The sequence below is a fragment of the Staurois parvus genome, unplaced genomic scaffold, assembly GCF_062004578.1.
Source record: "Staurois parvus isolate SC_StPar_1 unplaced genomic scaffold, SC_StPar_1.0 ptg001246l, whole genome shotgun sequence".
In the NCBI taxonomy this organism is placed as follows: Eukaryota; Metazoa; Chordata; class Amphibia; order Anura; family Ranidae; genus Staurois; species Staurois parvus.
The window spans coordinates 250,074-271,032 of NW_028319042.1; the positions used below are offsets into that span (position 1 = coordinate 250,074).

Sequence of the window (20,959 nt, forward strand, 5' to 3'; positions counted from 1 at the left end):
ATCAGGGGAGGAAGGAACCAAAAGGCCACACATCCTCCCCCTAGACTTCAGGTTAGGCCCGAGGACCCACACCCTCCATCCGTGAAAAACACACACATAAGCAAAAGCAAAAAGTGACAAACGTGGGAGTGCATAATAAATAATATAAGATAAAGTAAAGAAAAAATAAAAAAGTGGTACCGTGCCGAATTGTGCACAGACCAGGCCCTGAGGCCCGTAGCAAAAATTGCCCTGGTCCTAGCCAAAAGGCCTGGTCCTTAGGGCGCTGTGCAAAAAGAGGTGAAAAACAGTGGCCAAGTGTCATCTTCACACCGTGGGGTCCCACACCCAAGTGTTACTAGTGACACCCCTGAGAGCGTCTTCCCCAGGGGGCACTGAGTTTGCAGACTTTTTGCGTCCCCAGCCCCTGGCCAGACCAAGGTAGATCGTCCAAATCAGGAGGTACTGTGTCCTTCAGACGTTCCAAAGGAGAATTACTCCCGAGGCCCCAGAACGAATCATGGCGCTCCCCGGTTTCTGTTCCCCCCGTAATGGCCATCCAGACCCCCATCATACCAGTGGGGGTACTATACAACAACCATCCCCGCAAAGCTAGAATGGTCGGGAGCACCCCCACTGGACACTGATAAGAACAGATACTACACTTGATCTTAGCCAAAAGGCCGAGAAGCGACTAGCAGGGAAGATTCCTTCAGCTACACTAAACATGTAGGCAGCAAGGGGGAACAGCATGCTGAAACATTTCAATTGTTCACATGTGACTTAATATGATGGTATAACCTATTGTGTGGGTGAACACAGCTTTGTATTTACTGTAAGGCAAACAGGGCATTTGCCTAGGGTGGAAATTTTCAGGGGCGAATGACGCCCACCCCCCCTCCCCGGAAGAAGGGAGCCACGTGGCGGGGCAGACCTGGTGACGCTCCATCATGGAATCCATGGGGGCTGCGCACTGCTGAAGGGTGCAAGCTTCCCGCAATAGGAGGGAAGACACTGGGCTTGGCTCCGGGGATGGCCGACTGCTTTCTGGAGACGTTACGGTTAGTTGTTGGCTTGGGGGGGGTTGAATGACAGAGAGTGGTGGAGGCTTGGCCCGGGAGGGAGGGATGGGGTTTATGTGTTTGGCGGAGAGTGGCTGTGGTGGGACTGGTGGGGTGGAGGGGTGCCCAATTTTAGTGTTGCCTAGGGCAGCATGAGAACTACATACACCACTGGGTGATTGCCCCTCATGGCTGGAGGCCAATTACTACACCAAGCCCCACACCGGAAGGACAGCATCTCTCCACCTGCCGGAGACACCTATCAGTCAGTTTGGAGGAAAACTGTGATTTTCCTTTAGATTGTAAGCTCCACGAGCCGGGCACTCCTATTCCTTCTGTACTGAAATGTATTGTAATTGTACTGTCTCCCTTATATTGTAAAGCGCTGCGCAAACTGTTGGCGCTATATCCTGTATAATAATAATAATCATTTTCCTCCACCAGTTCTTTTACAAACATTACACAATACATGCAATTTTTCAGTCCAAGGAGGGAATGGAGGGAAGTTACTGTATAATTTGCAGGGCCTTATACATCTGTGGTGGTCCAGGTCCAGGCCCAGTCCACAGGAGGGTTCTGTGTTGCAGTGGGCTCTAATACAGGTACCCTGCTATTTAGAAAGGCAGACCATACAGTCAGGGGTGTATTTACCAAAGGCAAACAAGGCATTTGCCTAGGGCAGCATTTTTCAGGGGGGCAGCACCTCCCCTCGGAAGAAAGGATGGAAAAAGGGACACACACACCATGGGAACCAGGTGGGATCTGAGAGAGGCTGTGGGCTGCTTCATGGTGTATGCAGAGCCTGACTCTCATTCCTGGGGATGTCTGGAGCTGTGAAGATGAGTCTTTCTCTCTATCGCCGGGGGGGGGGGGGGGATGGTGGAAGGCTCTCTCTAGTGATGGGGGGTATTGTTGGTCAATGTCAGGCTCTCTTCATGGAAAGGAGAAGGGAGGGGTGGTGGCAGTCGGTGTCCGTGGGGGCAGATGATTTTTGTGTTGCCTAGGGCAGCACAAAACCTAAATACACCACTGCATACAGTTACCAATCCACCCCTTCGACAGAACCTCTGTCACTGGCCCCTATCCTAATACAGGCACTCTTCTGTTTTTGCAAGGAAGAGCGGGCAAATATTGCAAAGTAAAGATGTGCCATGCTGATAGACTCATCCCCAAAAAGACTGAGTGCTAGAATCACATCAAAAGGTGCTTCAACAAAGGATTACTTTAAGGGTGTGCACACTTATGCAACCAGATTATTTTTGTTTTTTATTTTTACTTTCCTCCACCTAAAAGATTTCAGTTTATTGTTCAACTTGTACAACTTGAGTTGTACAGGTTATAGGTCACATTAAAGGTGCAAAAAGTTCTAAAATGATTTATCTTTGTCTCGTTTTTTTGCATCACAGAAATTTGTCATTTGTGCAGTACAAGATTCCCCCGATCCAAGGGGGCAGCACTTTTACAAATTATCCAGCCTGATCTTTCTGCTCCCATAACCCCTTACCTCTCTCCTGCCCTATTACTTTATCTCTTCTCCAAATTTCCTCCTTCACCTCTCTAGTTTAAATGGAAGTAATGCCTCCATTGTTGGATCCAATTCATTGGTGAACGATTGGTATTATTGTATAATGTTTGCCAGGGGCGTCCCTAGGGTTGGTGTCACCCGGTGCGGTAACACTTGGTGACACCCCTCAGGCGATCCACGCAGAATGGATCGGATCTGCAGATTGACCATAACGGATTAGACTCCAATCCATTATGCTCAATCCGCAGATCCAATCCATTCTGCGGGGATCGTCGGCTTTCTTTACAACTTACCTTTTCATGGAGCGGGTTCGGTGTCACCTCGTATAGGTTGCATGCCGGCGATCCCCACAGAATGGTTCAGATCTGCAGATTGAGCATAATGGATCAGAGTCCGATCCATTATGCTCCTCAATCCGCAGATCCCATCCATCCTGCGGGGATCATTGGCTTGCTTTACAACTTACCTTTTTGCGGAGTGGGTCCGGTGTCACCCCGTGCGGCTGGTGTCACCAGGGGCGGACTGACAACTCATGGGGCCCCCGGGCAAAAGGGGATCATAGGGCAGGGGATATGATTAAAAAAATGCGCACTCACCAGCTGCGCATAATAAAAGCGCAATATGTTGAACAGGGGCGGACTGACAACTCATGGGGCCCCCAGGCAATAGGGGATCATGGGGCCCCTGTGTCCTTGCCCAAACTCAAAAAAGCCTATGAAAAAGGTACCAGGGACATCTCATGGGGCCCCCTACTGACCCCAGGCCCTCGGGCAGTGCCCGAGTTTCCAAATGGTCAGTCCGCCACTGGGTGTCACCCGGTGGGTTCCGCACCCCCCACACCTGCCTCGGGACGCCGCTGATGCTTGTTATTTCTTGTACCGTGCTTTTAAAATGTTTTCAATAAAGACTAATATTTTAAAAAAAACATTCTCCAGCCCGAGTTACACAGTGGCCATGGCATTTGCACACTTTATGACAAGCTTCTCTGAATTCTGAGCGCTGAAATGTTATGTTTTTACTGTTCTTGAGACATGAAGCTGGTTGCTAGCAATTGATCTGGAGCTTGCTTGTGGTGAGGGCGCGCCATTTTCTACCACTGCACCCTGGGCGGCTGCCCGCCCACCCCTTGTGGTGGCTCTGAATGCATATCCCCAGTACAGCTTTCTTTGGAAGGACAGTTTTCAGTAAATCAACTTTTTGGGGATATTTGTAGCCCTGACCAATTTTTTTTTTCTTTGCCTTCGCTTGCATCATCAGAAGTCAGGAACCCAAGTTCATGGCCAGGAGGCAAGCATGCAATAAAAAAGACAAACAGAAGCCGATATGGAATTTAAGGCTTTCCAATCTATCCAGAATGAAAATAAAATTAAGCTTAGGCTGGGTTTGGGCTTTAAGCAATCTTCATAATGAAATTAAATTGTTTTTGTCCTCATGATTCATTTTCTGGAAACGTGAGCAGCAGGTCTCTCATTAGAGAGACATGTAACGACTAATTCCAGTAATTCTCCAATAAAATAAAACTGGATTTCAGAGATGTCAATGACATGTTCCCATAGCAATAATATCTGTTTATCTAGATACCTTATTAAAGAAGTTTTGTCCCTAATACGAGACATAACAATGTAGAGAAGCTAACATGAGGAGAGACGCGTCAACTGTACTCATTTATCATCAAAATATTTCCTGCAGTGGAAGACAAAATAAAAATCATCAGGGCTCAAAATGGCTTATATGGGAAGGAGCTGGGGTGTCATAATTGATAAGACAACATGGGGGTCAACCATTTGGTCTGTACTTGTGAATGTTTATCACTGTTGTGTTAAAATGACTGTAGGGGCTCAAGAGTGCCTGGTGTAGTTCACCAGTCTGGCCACTAGGTGATACCTTAATTAGCCCCTGCAGCTTTTTCTGATGTTGGGATGCCTAGGCTTCACCGGGTCAATCTCCGCTTTCAGGATCGCATTCTAGATGGTTCACATGGATGTCACAAGACGCGTCTTGCTCAAAAAGTCCTGACAAGAACCACATGCACCCAAGGAGCTATTATTGAGCCGACCTCCAAACACCGGAGCCACTCTTTCCTTCCAATATGGCATAGGGCAAATCTTTTTCTGGTTTTAAACAGCAGCCAATTGTCCAACATCTCTACCCTCCCCGTTTTGAGGGATACTGTTTTCTAGGCTTACAGACATTGCATTGGGAATGTTCTCCTGAAGAAGTGACATTTTTGTTACGAAACGCGTCGAGCCAAAGGATGTACCCATTACTATGTTTTGTCAAATCCTTGGAAAAATGGAATTTATATATGTATTATTATGTGAATATCATATAGATTGTTTACAGATATATGGTATCATTTACAAATCAGCTTGCCTTTTTATTATTATTATACAGGATTTATATAGCGCCAACAGTTTTCTCAGCGCTTTACAATATAACGGGAGACAATACAGCAACAATACAGTTCAATACAAGAGGGATAGGAGGGCCCTGATCCTGGGAGCTTACAAGCTAAGATTTATAAATTGCTTTTTTTTGTGCAATAAATCTTTTTATGCAAATGTTGTACCTCATTCAGATTCCCATCAAATATGTTCTTGTTCTTCGTCCGTGCAAAATAAGGGATGGAGGTGCGACTTTATTACCCCCCCTGGCGGTATTCCCGAGTGTAGCTCGGGATTAACTTTCAGTACCAAAAGTGGTAACCCCGAGCTTCACTCGGGAATACCCTGCAGCGTTGCTCTGGGATCCCTGTCCTGCGCTCCCGCGATGTCCCCCCTGCAGTGTCCCCAGCCATGTCCTCCGGCAGATGCTGGCACCCATCTTCCCGATTCCTTTCCCTGCGAGCGTCGGGACGTACGGGGGACGGAACGGCGGGAAATTCAAAAATGTCAAAATTTTACAAACACATAATACACTAAAATCACATAGTATAACATTCCTGTATCAAACCATTTCACATACATTTTGTCCCGAGTGCTTTGTCCGGCACCTTGCCTGCATTTTTACTGTTCTTTCTGCCTGGAAACTGAGAAACGTCCATGGCGTCCAAAAAGCGTCCCTTTAGGTCAGACGCGGTTTTAGACCGGCTAGAGAACAGCGATAGTAAATCAGAACCACTTGCAGAATTGAGTGATAATGATTCGGGGGGGAAATTCGTCATCAGACACTGAAAACGATTCTGCGACTTTGCTCAGTGATGTGCGAACTTGGCGCTATATTTCACATTTCAGTGTTTTTGGTTTGATTATATTATTGAATTAAATTTATTATTATTATATTATTATTTTTTATGATTATTTATATTATAATTTATGATTTTGTGTTTCAAGTTTTATAATGCCCGGGATGTTTACTAGACTCTTGTTCGGACAGATTTCAGTGAGTTATTCCTAAGAATTACAGCCTACAAAAAAAAACCTACATATTTCCATGCAAAAAAATGTACCGCTTTGAGCACAGAAATATGGACATAATCAGACCGCTAGGGAGGTTAAGTGCCATCTCACAATTTTATTATTTACACAGTTGTCCACCATTGTTCCTGTGGTCAGGCGTCCAGCTCCCAATTCCAACATAATGACCTTCACACAGGCGTGCAGTCCACTTGGCTTTATGCCGCTCGCTGCAACTTCAGGGCACTCACCTTAAAGTGTAACTAAAGGCAATTTTTTATGGTTTGGGATAGAGGGGAGAGGGATTAGAACACTCAATTGGTTTTTACTGCTACCCTCTCTATTTGTCCTGTTCACCTTTATCATTGAATGTGAAAGTAAAAGAAAATCCAAACCTTTGGGTCATACCCAGAAAAATAATAGAAGGGACATCTTCAAATGGGGACACTGGGGGGTCATATATATCACAAACTTATAAGTCTAATAAACCACAAATTGTGCTGTAGCAAAAATAAGTCATTCCTAACCAAAAGGTCCATATCCAGGTTTTATGTGATAAGTGGTCCAAGAAGAATCAATCCTTCATACTAGAATCTCCAACCGCATAACATGTCTCACCGTTCTGTGAGAACCTTGTGAACTGACCTTTATTTTCATATAGGTCCAAGATGGCTGTGGCTGTGTACTGCTGTCACTCCTCACATAGATCTCTCCAGCTGGATCCATCTGAATTTTCCCTCGGTGAAATAAGACTCACAGGGGAGAAACAAGGAAGTATTAAATTGTATTTTATTAAAAATATAGAATGCCATTCACGTTAAAAAATTACAATGAAAAGCTTATCTAAGCTTGACTATTGTAATTCCCTCCTCATTGGCCGACCTCATCGCAGGCTATCCCCTCTTCAGTCTATCATGAATGCTGCTTCCAGACTCCTCCACCTTACTAACCGTTCTATATCTGCCACCCCTCTCTGCCAATCCCTCCACTGGTCTCCACTCAGTGTCCTCCACCCCTCTCTGCCAATCCCTCCACTGGCCTCCACTCAGTGTCCTCCATCCCTCTCTGCCAATCCCTCCACTGGTCTCCATTCAGTGTCCTCCACCCCTCTCTGCCAATCCCTCCACTGGCCTCCACTCAGTGTCCATAATCCCTCTCTGCCAATCCCTCCACTGGCCTCCATTCAGTGTCCTCCATCCCTCTCTGCCAATCCCTCCACTGGCCTCCACTCAGTGTCCTCCACCCCTCTCTGCCAATCCCTCCACTGGCCTCCACTCAGTGTCCTCCATCCCCTTCTGCCAATCCATCCACTGGCCTCCACTCAGTGTCCTCCATCCCTCTCTGCCAATCCCTCCACTGGTCTCCATTCAGTGTCCTGCATCCCTCTCTGCCAATCCCTCCACTGGTCTCCATTCAGTGTCCTCCATCCCGCTCTGCCAATCCCTCCACTGGCCTCCACTCAGTGTCCACAATCCCTCTCTGCCAATCCCTCCACTGGTCTCCATTCAGTGTCCTCCATCCCTCTCTGCCAATCCCTCCACTGGCCTCCACTCAGTGTCTTCCATCCCTCTCTGCCAATCCCTCCACTGGCTTCCACTCAGTGTCCTCCATCCCTCTCTGCCAATCCCTCCACTGGCTTCCACTCAGTGTCCATAATCCCTCTCTGCCAATCCCTCCACTGGCTTCCTATTGCCCAACGGATAAAATTCCAAACATTGACAATAACATATAAAGGCATTTATAACTCTGCCCCAAATTACATCACCAATCTTGTCTCCAAATATCACCCACACCGTCCTCTCTGCTCCTCGCATGACCTCCTGCTCTCTAGCTCCCTTGTCTCCTCCCATGCTCATCTCCAGGACTTCTCCAGAGCTTCCCCCATCCTCTGGAACTCTCTATCCCAATTTATCAGACTATCTTCTACTCTGCTCACTTTTAGGCGATCTCTGAAAAACCTATCTTTTCAGGGAAGCCTATCCTGCCCTCAGCTAACAATGGAATCTTCTATTCCTCCTATCAGTCCATCCCCCACAGTTACTACCTTTTGTACCACTAGCCCCTCCCTCCTAGATTGTAAGCTCCCAGGATCAGGGCCCTCCTATCCCTCTTGTATTGAACTGTATTGTTGCTGTATTGTCTCCCGTTATATTGTAAAGAGCTGAGAAAACTGTTGGCGCCATATAAATCCTGTATAATAATAATAATAATAATTATCTGTGTTCCAGACACACTATGGCCAAATTCCATTATAGCGATGTAATGGAACCGACCCCAGACTGCGCTTTGGTACTTCCGTTAGAATACCGCTTCCCTGTCCGAACACCGACAACAGACACCACAGCCGACCATACAAGACTAGACGACACCAGTCTTGAAGTAAACCAGGAGGTAGACTAGTTTATTTTACCACAGATACAAGATATATATGTTCAAGGGAACAACCCCCCTCCCTGCATAATGATACAGGACAGTGCAATCTACATTTAGTAACAAGAGACACACCAGCAGACAGTCCCATCAGGAGGGAGGGCTGCTGAAGACACCCTCCACCAATTCAATACACATAAACACATACATTCCATAATAGTTTGCTCCCAAGCAAGACAAACAATAGAACAATGGGCTGCAGCCACACAACACCAAACAATCCACAACCCCCACCCCACCTATACATGTCTACACAATATTACGACAGATCACCCTGCACCCCTAACAGGCACAGGGTGACTTACACATAAGAGGGATATGAGGAGCTGAGACAGGGGTCTCCCCACCTCTCCAAAATGAGCTGGGTTCCATTGGCCCCCCACCCAAAGTGACTCCCATCACAAGCGCCAACCATTAAGTAGTATTGCACCAATATGAAAGTACATTCACTTCTATCCTTCTATAAATTCAGACGACCATCAATTGACCCCCACCCCTGAGAAAGTCACGTGATCTGTGACGCAACGTATCGGAGGATGGAGTGGGTGAAGTCACTTCTAGTTGAGGCCAGGAGCACTGGCGGGGTATCCGAGAAGAGGAGAATCGGAGCTACTTTGTTCAAAACCATTACACAGCGCAGGTAAGTATAACATGTTTGTTAATTAGTTTTTTAAAATTGCCCTATAGCAGAAGTACTATGTATATATACGTGATTTTATATTGCCGGGTAGGGGGCGCATGCGCTCCCTATCCGTGCCGCTATTGGCTCCTCTGCATTTCAGTCACTAGGTTCTGGCTGCCGATTCTCTGCCCGGGACATGGTGATCGGCGGTGGAGCTTACAGGGGAGAAGTCTGTATATAAACAATACAGATCTCTCCCCTGCCAGCATGAACAGGCTGCTTAGTGTTAAGCAATACACAGCAGCATGTCTTCCTAGTAAAACAACACACAGCACATAGTTAACCCTTTGATCGTCCCAGATGTTAACCCCTTCCTGCCCGGTGCCATTAGTACAGTGTCAGTGCCAGGGGCGGATTGACAACTCATGGGGCCCCCGGGCAATAGGGGATCATGGGGCCCCTGTGTCCTTGGCCAAACTCAAAAAAGTCTATGAAAAAGGTACCAGGGGCATCTCATGGGGCCCCCTACTGACCCCGGGCCCTTGGGCAGTGCCCGAGTTTCCAAATGGTCAGTCCGCCCCTGCCAGTGCCATTAGTAGAGTATCAGTGCCAGGGGCGGACAGACAACTCATGGGGCCCCCTGGGCAATAGGGGATCATGGGGCCCCTGTGTCCTTGCCCAAACTCAAAAAAGCCTATGAAAAAGGTACCAGGGGCATCTCATGGGGCCCCCTATTGACCCCGGGGCTTCGGTCAGTGCCCGAGTTCCCAAATGGTCAGTCCGCCCCTGGTCAGTGCTTTTTATTAGCACTGATCACTGTATTGGTGTCACTGGGGATGTCAGTGGCAGTTAGTCAGTCCCCCCCCCCCCCCCCTTGTGTCAGAATGCCCGCCACAGTCCTGCAATAAGTCGCTGATCGCCGCCATTGCTATTAAAAAAAAAAAATCCAGTCTATATACCGCCATTTGTAGACACTATAACTTTGACATAAACCAATTAATTTACACGTATTGTGATTTTTTTGTAGCAAAGACACGGAGCAGAATACATTTTGACCTAAATTTATGATGAAATAAAATTTTTTAAATTTTTTTTTATCAGACATGTTTAATAGCAAAAAGTCACAAAATATTGTTTTTTTCCCCAAAATTGTCAGTCTTTTTTTTTCTATTTATAGCGCAAAAAAATTAAATAAATGCACAGGTGATCAAATACCACGGAAAGAAAGCTCTATTTGTGAGGAAAAAAAGGATGCAGCGTTGGGTGCATGGCCGCGCAATTACCAGTTGACGCAAAAAAATGGCCCGGTCAGGAAGGGGGGAAATCCTCTGGAGGGCGAGGGGTTAATATCGCTTTATGTAGTGCTAAATATAGTGACCAATCTTGCTAGCAGAGCTCCGTAATAGTGACTCTTGCTGCGCGCACAATTCTCAGCACTGCGTGTTTCTCAGCCATCTAACAGGGCTGTGTTGGCAGTCAAATCGAACATCTGGGTCCTTGTCCCTGAATCGATGCCAGCGCACCTTTTGAAGCTCAGGTTCCTACTTCAAACCATTGTGCTGAAGTGAAAAAATTCGGATGCGCTCAGCAGGTGTACAAAAACAAAAAAAAAAGCGGAGGGGAATTATTTGCATTGTGATGAGCTGACAAGGAAATTAAATCACCTAAACAAAGCGGCATCTAATGCTGGAGATATACTGTACATAATGCAGCAAAAGTCGTCTGATCACGGGGCTCAGAGCATGCAATCCCAATGTTAACATATGGTAACCCATATGGAAGAGAAATATATTTGCAACATATTTAGAAAAAAATATATATACATGCGACATATACTTACAATATATTGGCCTACACGAATATATTTTAACGTCTTCCAAAAATGTAAAATAAAATATATTTTCCAAAGGCATGTATTTAAAAATATATTTAAAAAAATATATTTTCCAGATATTTTTGAACATCTAAAAAAATCCATTTAAACATAGATTTTTAAATATACTTGTAAATGCATTCCAAATTACACTTTGAAATATATTTCAGCGTGTGTTCTGAATATATTTTTAATAATATACCGTATTTTTCGCTCCATAAGACGCACCTGACCATAAGACGCACCTAGGATTTAGAGGCAGAAAACAGGAAAAAAAAAATTCTGAACTAATGGACTACAGACACAGTACAGGAGATGACCAGAGACTGCGGACACAGTACAGGAGATGACCAGAGACTGCAGACACAGTACAGGAGATGACCAGAGACTGCGGACACAGTACAGGAGATGACCAGAGACTCCGGACATAGTACAGGAGATGACCAGAGACTGCAGACATAGTACAGGAGATGACCAGAGACTGCGGACACAGTACAGGAGATGACCAGAGACTGCGGACACAGTACAGGAGATGACCAGAGACTGCAGACAGTACAGGGATGACCAGAGACTGCGGACATAGTACAGGGGATGACCAGAGACTGCGGACAGCACAGGGATGACCAGAGACTGCGGACAGTACAGGAGATGACCAGAGACTGCGGACAGCACAGGAGATGACCAGAGACTGCAGACAGTACAGGAGATGACCAGAGACTGCGGACACAGTACAGGAGATGACCAGAGACTGCAGACACAGTACAGGAGATGACCAGAGACTGCAGACATAGTACAGGAGATGACCAAAGACTGCGGACACAGTACAGGAGATGACCAGAGACTGCAGACACAGTACAGGAGATGACCAGAGACTGCAGACAGTACAGGAGATGACCAGAGACTGCGGACACAGTACAGGAGATGACCAGAGACTGCAGACACAGTACAGGAGATGACCAGAGACTGCAGACATAGTACAGGAGATGACCAAAGACTGCGGACACAGTACAGGAGATGACCAGAGACTGCAGACAGTACAGGGATGACCAGAGACTGCGGACACAGTACAGGAGATGACCAGAGACTGCAGACAGTACAGGGATGACCAGAGACTGCGGACACAGTACAGGAGATGACCAGAGACTGCGGACATAGTACAGGAGATGACCAGAGACTGCGGACATAGTACAGGAGATGACCAGAGACTGCGGACAGTACAGGGATGACCAGAGACTGCGGACATAGTACAGGAGATGACCAGAGACTGCGGACAGCACAGGAGATGACCAGAGACTGCGGACACAGTACAGGAGATGACCAGAGACTGCGGACAGCACAGGGATGACCAGAGACTGCGGACAGTACAGGAGATGACCAGAGACTGCGGACAGCACAGGAGATGACCAGAGACTGCAGACAGTACAGGAGATGACCAGAGACTGCTCCATATTCGCTCCATAAGACGCACTAACATTTTCCCCCCTTTTTTGGGGGGAAAAAAGTGCGTCTTATGGAGCAAAAAATACGGTATTCACAAATATATAGAAATATATTTTTTAAATTCATTGAATACGGCCAAACTTGTAGTATTTGAAATATATGTCAATATATTTGGGAAGAATATATTAAGAAGGTATTTTTAAAATATATTTTAAATATATTTTTCTTCCATGTGGGAATGAGCTTTCCTTCTGTGAATAAAAACAGCAACCTGGACAGATGAACGCACTATCATGTCACTGTGGGCATTTCTCACACCCAACAGAATGTCTTTATTACTGAAAAATGTATAGAACTATTCTGTAAAAGGAATAATATAGTATTTCCCATATGGAAGAAAAATATATTTGAAATATATTTTAAAAATATTCTTCCCAAATATATTGCCTTATATTTGAAATGGTACAATTTTGACCATATTCAATATATTTCTAAATATATATTAAAAAAATTATATATATATATATATATATATATATATATATATGTGTATATATATTGCATGTTGAAATGCTTTTTTATTACAAAATATATGAAACATATTTTTAAAAATACATTCCAAACACTGTATGTCTTTAAAAATACAAATCTACATTTTTGGAATGCATTTACAAATATAGGTAAAAATATATGTTAAAATGACTTTTTTATATGTTACAAAACAAACGGTGAAAAAATTGGCCAATTTTCGGCCCGTCTATAGCCGGCATTTAACCCCATAATTACTTCTTTCCCTTGCAGAGACGGGGAGCACACAGGGGAGCAATACATAAGAATAATAATAAGAATAAAAGAAGAAGCAGAATAAAAGAAGAAGCAGAATAAAAGAAGAAGAAGAATAAAAGAAGAAGAAGAATAAAAGAAGAAGAAGAATAAAAGAAGAAGCAGAATAAAAGAAGAAGCAGAATAAAAGAAGAAGAAGAATAAAAGAAGAAGAAGAATAAAAGAAGAAGCAGAATAAAAGAAGAAGAAGAATAGAAGAAGATGAAGAAGAAGAAGCTTGCGGTTGCAACAATGTATCCATTTGTATCCATTTCGGATACAGATGCTTTTTATTCAGATACAAATGGATACATTGGAACCGCAAGACTTTTTCATATAAAATATAATAGTGGACTAGAATAATTCTTCTTCTTATTATTCTTCTTCTAATGATCAGCCGATTTGCCCATCGTTGCAGGGAAAAATCGGCCGATCGTCAAAATTGGCCGCAAATTTTACAACATGACCGATAAAAAAAATGTGCCAAAACCTCCAAAAACATCCGACCAATTAACCCACTAATGGTGCGAAAATCAACCGTTTTTTTGGGGCCGAAAAATCGGCCGATTTTCGACCTGTCTATGGCCCCCATTAGGGATTACTTGCTGCCTCTGTGGATTTACAGCCAAATATGGACTCTTGCCTTGAAACCATTTCTTTATGAACGTTGCTGCTAACTCAGGTATGACTACCTCATAGGCACTTAGAGATCTCTCTACAGGAAAGTGTGTGGAAGATGGTTTTGAGAACTATCTGTTTATTGCCTTTAACTACTTAAAGTGTTATTAAACCCACAACAGTAAAATCAGTCTGTAAGCATGCTTGCTATGCTCGCTGTGGAACCTAAGCGGTTAATCTTTGTGTAAAAAGGCTGTCTGATCCTGTCTCCTCTGATCCTCCCCTTCTTTAACTGTCCCCACTCCACCTACTGATAGAACAGAGCAGCAGTGCCAAGTCTGCACATGATCTGTTTGGTGTGTGTATTGCTAGAGAGTTTTTTTCTCTATTTGGGAGGGTGCATGTGCTCAGCACAGGAACAATCAGAGCTGTCTGGATAGAGGGTCAAGGCTCATGCAGTCTCATAGGACAATCAGAGAATGAAAACTCCTCCTACAAGATTAACCAGTGCTCGGCTCGACACTGATAAAAGTTACAAAACTGCTATAGACTGCCGATGAGAAAAGGTATTTAGCAGTTTCTGTCAGGGGCGTATTTACCACAAGGCAAACAAGGCATTTGCCTAGGGCAGCATTTTTCAGGGGGGTAGTGCTGCCCTCCAGAATGATGAACACACGCTGCATGGGGACAAGGTAGGATCCATGAGGGTGTATGCAGAGGCTGAATCTAGGTCCCGGGGATGACCGGAGCTGTGAAGGTGAGTGTCTGAGTTGCTTTCTCTCTCTTGCCAGGGATGGGAGGGGTTGGCAGCAGGTGCATGGGGGAGGCGGCGGTGGTGGAAGGCTCTTTTTGGCCGGGGAGGGGGGGGGGGTGGTGTTGGTTTGTGTCAGGCTCTCTCCTTTGGGGGGGGTTGCTGGTAGGTGTTATGCTCTCTCTGTGGTGGGGGGGGGGGATGTTGGTCAGTGTCAGGCTCTCTCCATTGGGGGGTTGTTGGTCGGTGTTATACGCTCTCCACAGTGGGGGGGCATGTTGGTCAGTGTCAGTGTCAGGCTCTCTCCTTTGGTGTGTGGGTTGCTGGTTGGTGTTATGCTCTCTCTGTGGTGGGGGGGATGTTGGTCAGTGTCAGGCTCTCTCCATTGGGGGGTTGTTGGTCGGTGTTATAAGCTCTCCACAGTGGGGGGCGTGTTGGTCAGTGTCAGGCTCTCTCCTTTGGTGGGTGGGTTGCTGGTTGGTGTTATGCTCTCTCTGTGGTGGGGGGGATGTTGGTCAGTGTCAGGCTCTCTCCATTGGGGGGTTGTTGATCGGTGTTATACGCTCTCCACAGTGGGGGGGCGTGTTGGTTAGTGTCAGGCTATCTCCTTTGGTGGGTGGGTTGCTGGTTGGTGTTATGCTCTCTCCATGATAGGGAGGGATGCTGGTCAGTGTCAGGCTCTTTCTGAAATCTCTGTAAATGGTGCATGCATGGCGTACCAAAGAACAGGGCTTCAGTCTCTTCAGGGGAATGAAGGTTAGAGAAGATACAGTACAGTGACTACTGAGAAGAATGCTGTACATAGGAGGCTGTATTGCCACTGCTAAGTACAGCCCTATTTGTGTCACTTGCTAAAGCAGCCAACCAGACAGGAGACGGATGACATGGCAAGGGTGATGGACACTGTGGTAGTGAAGAGGTGTCATGCTTAGCCCCTTCACTAGTGGACAGCTCCTCACATTCTGGGACCAAATCTGTGACACAAAGTGCCTAGGGACCTAGCCTGGGAGTCGTGAAAAAGAAAGAGATGTAGAGAGCCCTCAGGAAGTGTACAAGCATGGAGTTATGAAAGAACTGTGTTTCCTGTATCCAGTAGCAACAGTTGGACATGCCACTGTAAGTGAGGTGACAGGAATTGCTGAGTTGGTGGAGACCGGTACATGCTCCGCAGTATCAGCTCAGAAATACTGCAGACCTGGGGAAGTGGTGTTCTCTAACAGAAGTGTCATCAGGTGACAAAGGGGAATATTATAGAGCAACCATCCTCAATGAGGGTTCCATGGAACCCTGGGGTTCCTCCAGAGTTTGCCAGTGGTTCCTTGAACTGTGGCTAATTGACCTCCCATTTGATGGTGCCTACATACAGTAGTTCTGGGGCCAATGCCACTTGGCAGAGGCAGCTGCAGGACACCAATAATCTTTTTTAACTGTGGGTGGCATTCTGACCACCACTATAGGGGGAGCTGGCCACCAATGTAAGAATCATTTTTACTACTACCTCACAATTAATTGAGGGTTTCCCAAAGCCTAAAATTATTTTGTAGCACCCTCCTAGTTATCTAGAGGGAGCTAGAAACCTGATTGACAGCCCAGGTGTAATAGAAGGTTAAATTTGAGTCCCCCTGCCCTAAACCTTTGGAGAAAGGTCTAGAAGCAGTGAGTGGATCTGAGGAGTAGCTGGTTTGTACTCTTAGGGGATCTTGGCCAATCCCCAACAGGAGGCTTGGCAAGAGGCCAGGATATCCTTAAAATTGAAGGAGAGTTTGAGTGCATGAGGCAGAGAAGGATGTGAGTCTGGAGGCAGGATCCTGTGAGGGGGCCTGATGGAGAGGGGCTCACCTGCAGGCACAGGACCTTGGAGACTGTAAAACTTGGGACTTCACCTGCCCCCTGAGAGAGGATTACCTCTGTGGCAGGGAAGGAACAGTACGGCTAGAAGGCCTGGCAACTGCCACCGGCAGCACAGGAGAGGGACCACTCTTGTGGGGAACTGGATTTACTATCTTACTTGGGACTGTTTAACACTTTAGTGGCAGGCACTGAATCCCCTTCCCAGGGATTCACCCAGTACAGGTGGATGAGGAGAGTAGTCATCTGGAGTCTGGGGTGGTACTACAGGAGATGATGGCTAGCACTCCAGAAGAGGAACTTTGCTGTAAAGACTTGTACATAGTTTCTGTGGAGTTTGTCTTCATTTGCCATTTCCCTTGGGCATCCTATACCCCCTTTACCCCATCCAAGTTCTAAACTTCCTAATAAAACTTCAAAACAAAGCTCAAGGACTGGTTACTTTCTCTTGGTGCAAGTCGGAGTGAAGGAAATGCATGTTGCCTGGATGTGCAGGACTATAGGGGGACCCAGATCTATTGCAACTACTAAGGGGGTAGTGCTACATGTTCAAGGGTTCCTCGGGGGGTAAAAGGGCTGAGAAAAGCTGCTACAGAGTGTCACTTGAGTGACAGAACTGTGTCTGCTGGGGCTGCTTGCATTACATCCTACGTTGAAGAGGTAGTGTCCAGCAGCAGTTTCAGGGATTTTGTATGTGTACACAAGGAAGGCCTTTACAAGTAAATAACCCGCATAAGATACATTACATTCACATGTAATCATATGGGAAGGTTTTGTTGAAATGAGTGGTCTGGTGTAGGGGGAATTTGAACATGGGTTCACTCAGGTTATAGGCCTAACATTGATTATGATCTTGCTCCAATCAAATCCTCCAACTAGACAGAGGGTTAAATAGCATACATGTATGAATACATAGGAGGTGGAAACTGTTTCTGGTACTAGGCATGGGAAACACTAGGTTGCCCTGTACCCAGCTAACTTGTTATGGCTAATCAAATGGGAACTTCTACTGGAAATTTACAACAGTTTGTCGATCTTGTCGTTCCATAACTGTGGATGACTGGTATTAATGAGGGGTTTGTCACATGTGAAATCAGTTTCATTGCATAGATAAGCAACATTTTATAAATAGATAATGAAAAGTAAACAATGTAGCATTAAAAATCCCAATGAAGTCAATGGAAACCCAAATCCTGCTCCAAGAAAGATGGGAATCAGAGCAGCAAATAATGCAAAAATGTGCAGAATGGTTTGGGAAGTTCCATGCCTGATGAGATGATGGAGCAAATAATAACAAAAAAAAAACGTGAGCTACTTCCTTTAAAAATTCTAGCAAGGATACTGAGAGAAGGGAGGGACTAGGTGGCACTGGCAGTCAAGCTAAGAGTGATTATGCAACAACAAAAGGAACTAGAAAAGCTACAATTTCTGGGGAAATTGTGTGAAGTGTTCTTTCCTCCACCAGTAGTCTACAACTGGAGTGGGCGGGGTAACTGGGGGGAGTGGCTTGAGTAACTGTTGTGTGGTTGGAGTGGCTGGAGTAACTGTGAAGATGTTTTGTCAGCTCCCACTCTAGTTTTGAACATTCCACCATTCATTCCTATGGGACCAATTTCACCACAAAAATGCCAATATTTCGTGAACCATTCGTCGAAACGTTCCACAAAGTAACACCAATCGGGAACAATCCGCACGTTTCGGTATATTACTGTCTATGTAGTGTAAAAACTGTGGGAGGAGTTAGGGTGGTAAATTTGGCTATAATAATAAGAATATATATGTGAGGTAACAGTAAGTGGTCTTGCCATGCAAGAACACTTAATTATAAATAGAAGGAAATATAAAATAACAACAGCCTTTGGTCCCTTTCTCCCAGAAGTCTTATGGGAATCCAAATCACCTAAAATGACATTGACATTCAAATTTGTCTAATCAAACCTGGTAAATTTTAGTCCATATTTTAGGGTCATCTGAAATTTGGAATCAACTCTATTGCAATATGTCTAGGTGATGACTGATGCACCTATTTTTCGATCCATTAAGTGTGCCATACCTCCACCTTCATATGGACCTGTGTTGGTAGCCTTTTATTCACGTCAAACAGGTTTTGTATTCCCATGTAAATAAGTGGGAATGCTAAACCAGTTTTTAGCAGGTGGAATATAGATCAGTAGAAAGTCATCTGCAGTCCAAATCCACCTGTGATTTCAGAAGTATCTCAAACTGATGCCAAGCTGATGCCATCAACACAAGCCCAAGGTCCATCAACACAGGTCGTATAGGTGCCTGGACTCTTTAACATCACATGTTGCTACCTAATTCCTCCATCCCAATAAGCCTTATAATTATTTGAAAGATCTTGCAGATTTGACATTGTGTCACTTCCATTAGTCTATGTAAATGTTTTAGCCTGAAGGTTGCCGAGGCACCTGCTGATAGGCACTATGGTGTATTGGAGGACCATACCGTGTTGGGGAAAAGAGATCTGACTGAGTTTTACAGATTTAGATCAAGTTTGAATTCCAGTGGTTATTTGTGGTGGTTTGGGTAACCAAAAGGCTTTTGGGCGAAAGAGAGCAAAGGAATTTTCTGCCTTATATTTCCTTCAGCTGTTGCCTAAACACCCTTAACTTGACTACCATTGCCACCAGGTCCCACCATACTATCTTAGTCTTCCTGGTAGATTTTTTTAATGGTATTGGCTTAGACTATTTTTTGGGCTCCATCATTTCATCAGGCAGGGCTGCCAGGAATTTTCCAAACTATTCTGCCCATATCTGCATCATTTTCTGTTCTACAATACACACTTTTTTCATGCATGGTTTGCATTGCCATTGACTTCCACAGAATTCAGAATTTTGGAGGTTCTGAAAATATTCTCAAGATTCTTTAGCCAGGTACAGTCCGCCAATACACCAACCTACCTACTGGCATGAGCCTCTATGACCTGTGAGCTTTTTCCACATTGATCAAGTTTGTTCTACCATCCTGTCATCCCCTAGGTGGACTGCAGACTGGAGCTTCTCAGGCATTGAATGTGTCCATCTTATCTAGATGGAGACAGACATATTCTCCACAAACATACATCCTAGGATGTGGTCACCATCCTCACATGGTCCCTTGCAAACTCACCAATGTAAGTGTACCTTTTCATTTTTATGCATCCCTTGGGTGTCTTTGATTTTTTTCATGTAATACACCTACTACACCATAATGGTTCTCCATCTCTTCCTCTTGTTTTCTTTTTGTGGAAGTTCCTATGTGACCTTCAGGCATTTTCTATTTTGACCTAGTTTGTTCTACCATCCTGCTGTCCCCTAGGTGGACCGAGGACTGGGCCTACTCAAGCATTGAAAGTGACCATCCTATCATCTATATGGAGACAGACATATTCTCCGCATGTGCTACATCCTAGGTTGTGGTCACCATCTTGGCATGGTCCTTGCAAGCTTACAAATGTAAGTTATACTTTTGCATTTTTCTTTACATCTGCTGGGTGTCTTTGTCTAATTTTTGTCCACCTAATACTTTACCATAATGATTCTTCAGCTTTCCCCTTTTTTACTTTTTTTTCCTATGTGGTCTTCAGGCTTTCTCCACATTGACCAAGTTTGTCCTACCATCCTGTTGTTTTCTAGATGGACCAAGAATTGGGCCTTTTCAAGCATTGAGAGCAGCCATCCTATCATTTGCAAGGAGACAGGCATATTTTCCACAAGAGCGTCATCCTAGGTTGTGGTCATCATCACTTGTAACTTGCAAGCTCACCATTGTAATCCATCCTTTTTTTTTAGTCAAATAATTTTTAATTTAACAATGTTATAGAATATGTTACAAATGTCTAGTATGTAATCACAAGTTACACAGTAAAACAGTAAAATAGTATAGATGTTGGTCTCAAGGAGGATTCTCTAGAAGAGAATGAAGAGCCAAATACAAATATTATCTGTACAGCTAAACAGATTACTGTTAGGCCTCAAGGAGTCACAGGGAGGCCTTAGAAAGCAAAATATCGACAAGATAAAAAAAGAGAACTTATCAATATCTCAGATAAAGGGGAGGGGGATAGCTGTGAGGATATCACCTATGTGATATAGAAAAAGCTTAAACACAGTGAAGGCCATACAGCAAGGGATCTAGAGATTGATTCACTTAAGAATATTAGAGAAAGAAGCGCCAAAAGACATGCACATAAAAAAAAATATGAGTTAGATATTAATTGAGGAGAGCTTGAAAATCTGCAGAATCACCATAAGCTCAGCAGTAAGTCCAAGTAGTGCGAACTACAGTATATCAGGATCTGCACTGCCTTCTGCTCCAGCATCTCCAGCACCCAGGGCCATGGATAAGGGGGTACCACCAGTCCTCCTCTAGGGAGCCCAGGCCAGCAGGGGGTGAATCAGACGTAGGCAGGGAGGCTGATGAGAACAGCAGAGGGGCAGTACTGGAACCGATTCCTTGTATGGCTCTCTCTGCAGCAGCTGTAAGATGGCTTCTTCTCCTCTCCCTCCTATCAGCTTTCAGCTGCTGCAGAGAGAGCCATACAGGGGATCAGTTCCAGTAATTGCCCCACATTATTATTATACAGTATTTAT

General features: G+C 44.9%; 1 pseudogene; it reads right to left on the reverse strand.

Annotated features, from left to right (window-relative positions):
* Nucleotides 1-514: 514 nt before the first annotated feature.
* On the reverse strand, nt 515-674 carry LOC149437907 (U2 spliceosomal RNA; annotated as a pseudogene).
* Between the last annotated feature and the right edge of the window lie 20,285 nt (nt 675-20,959).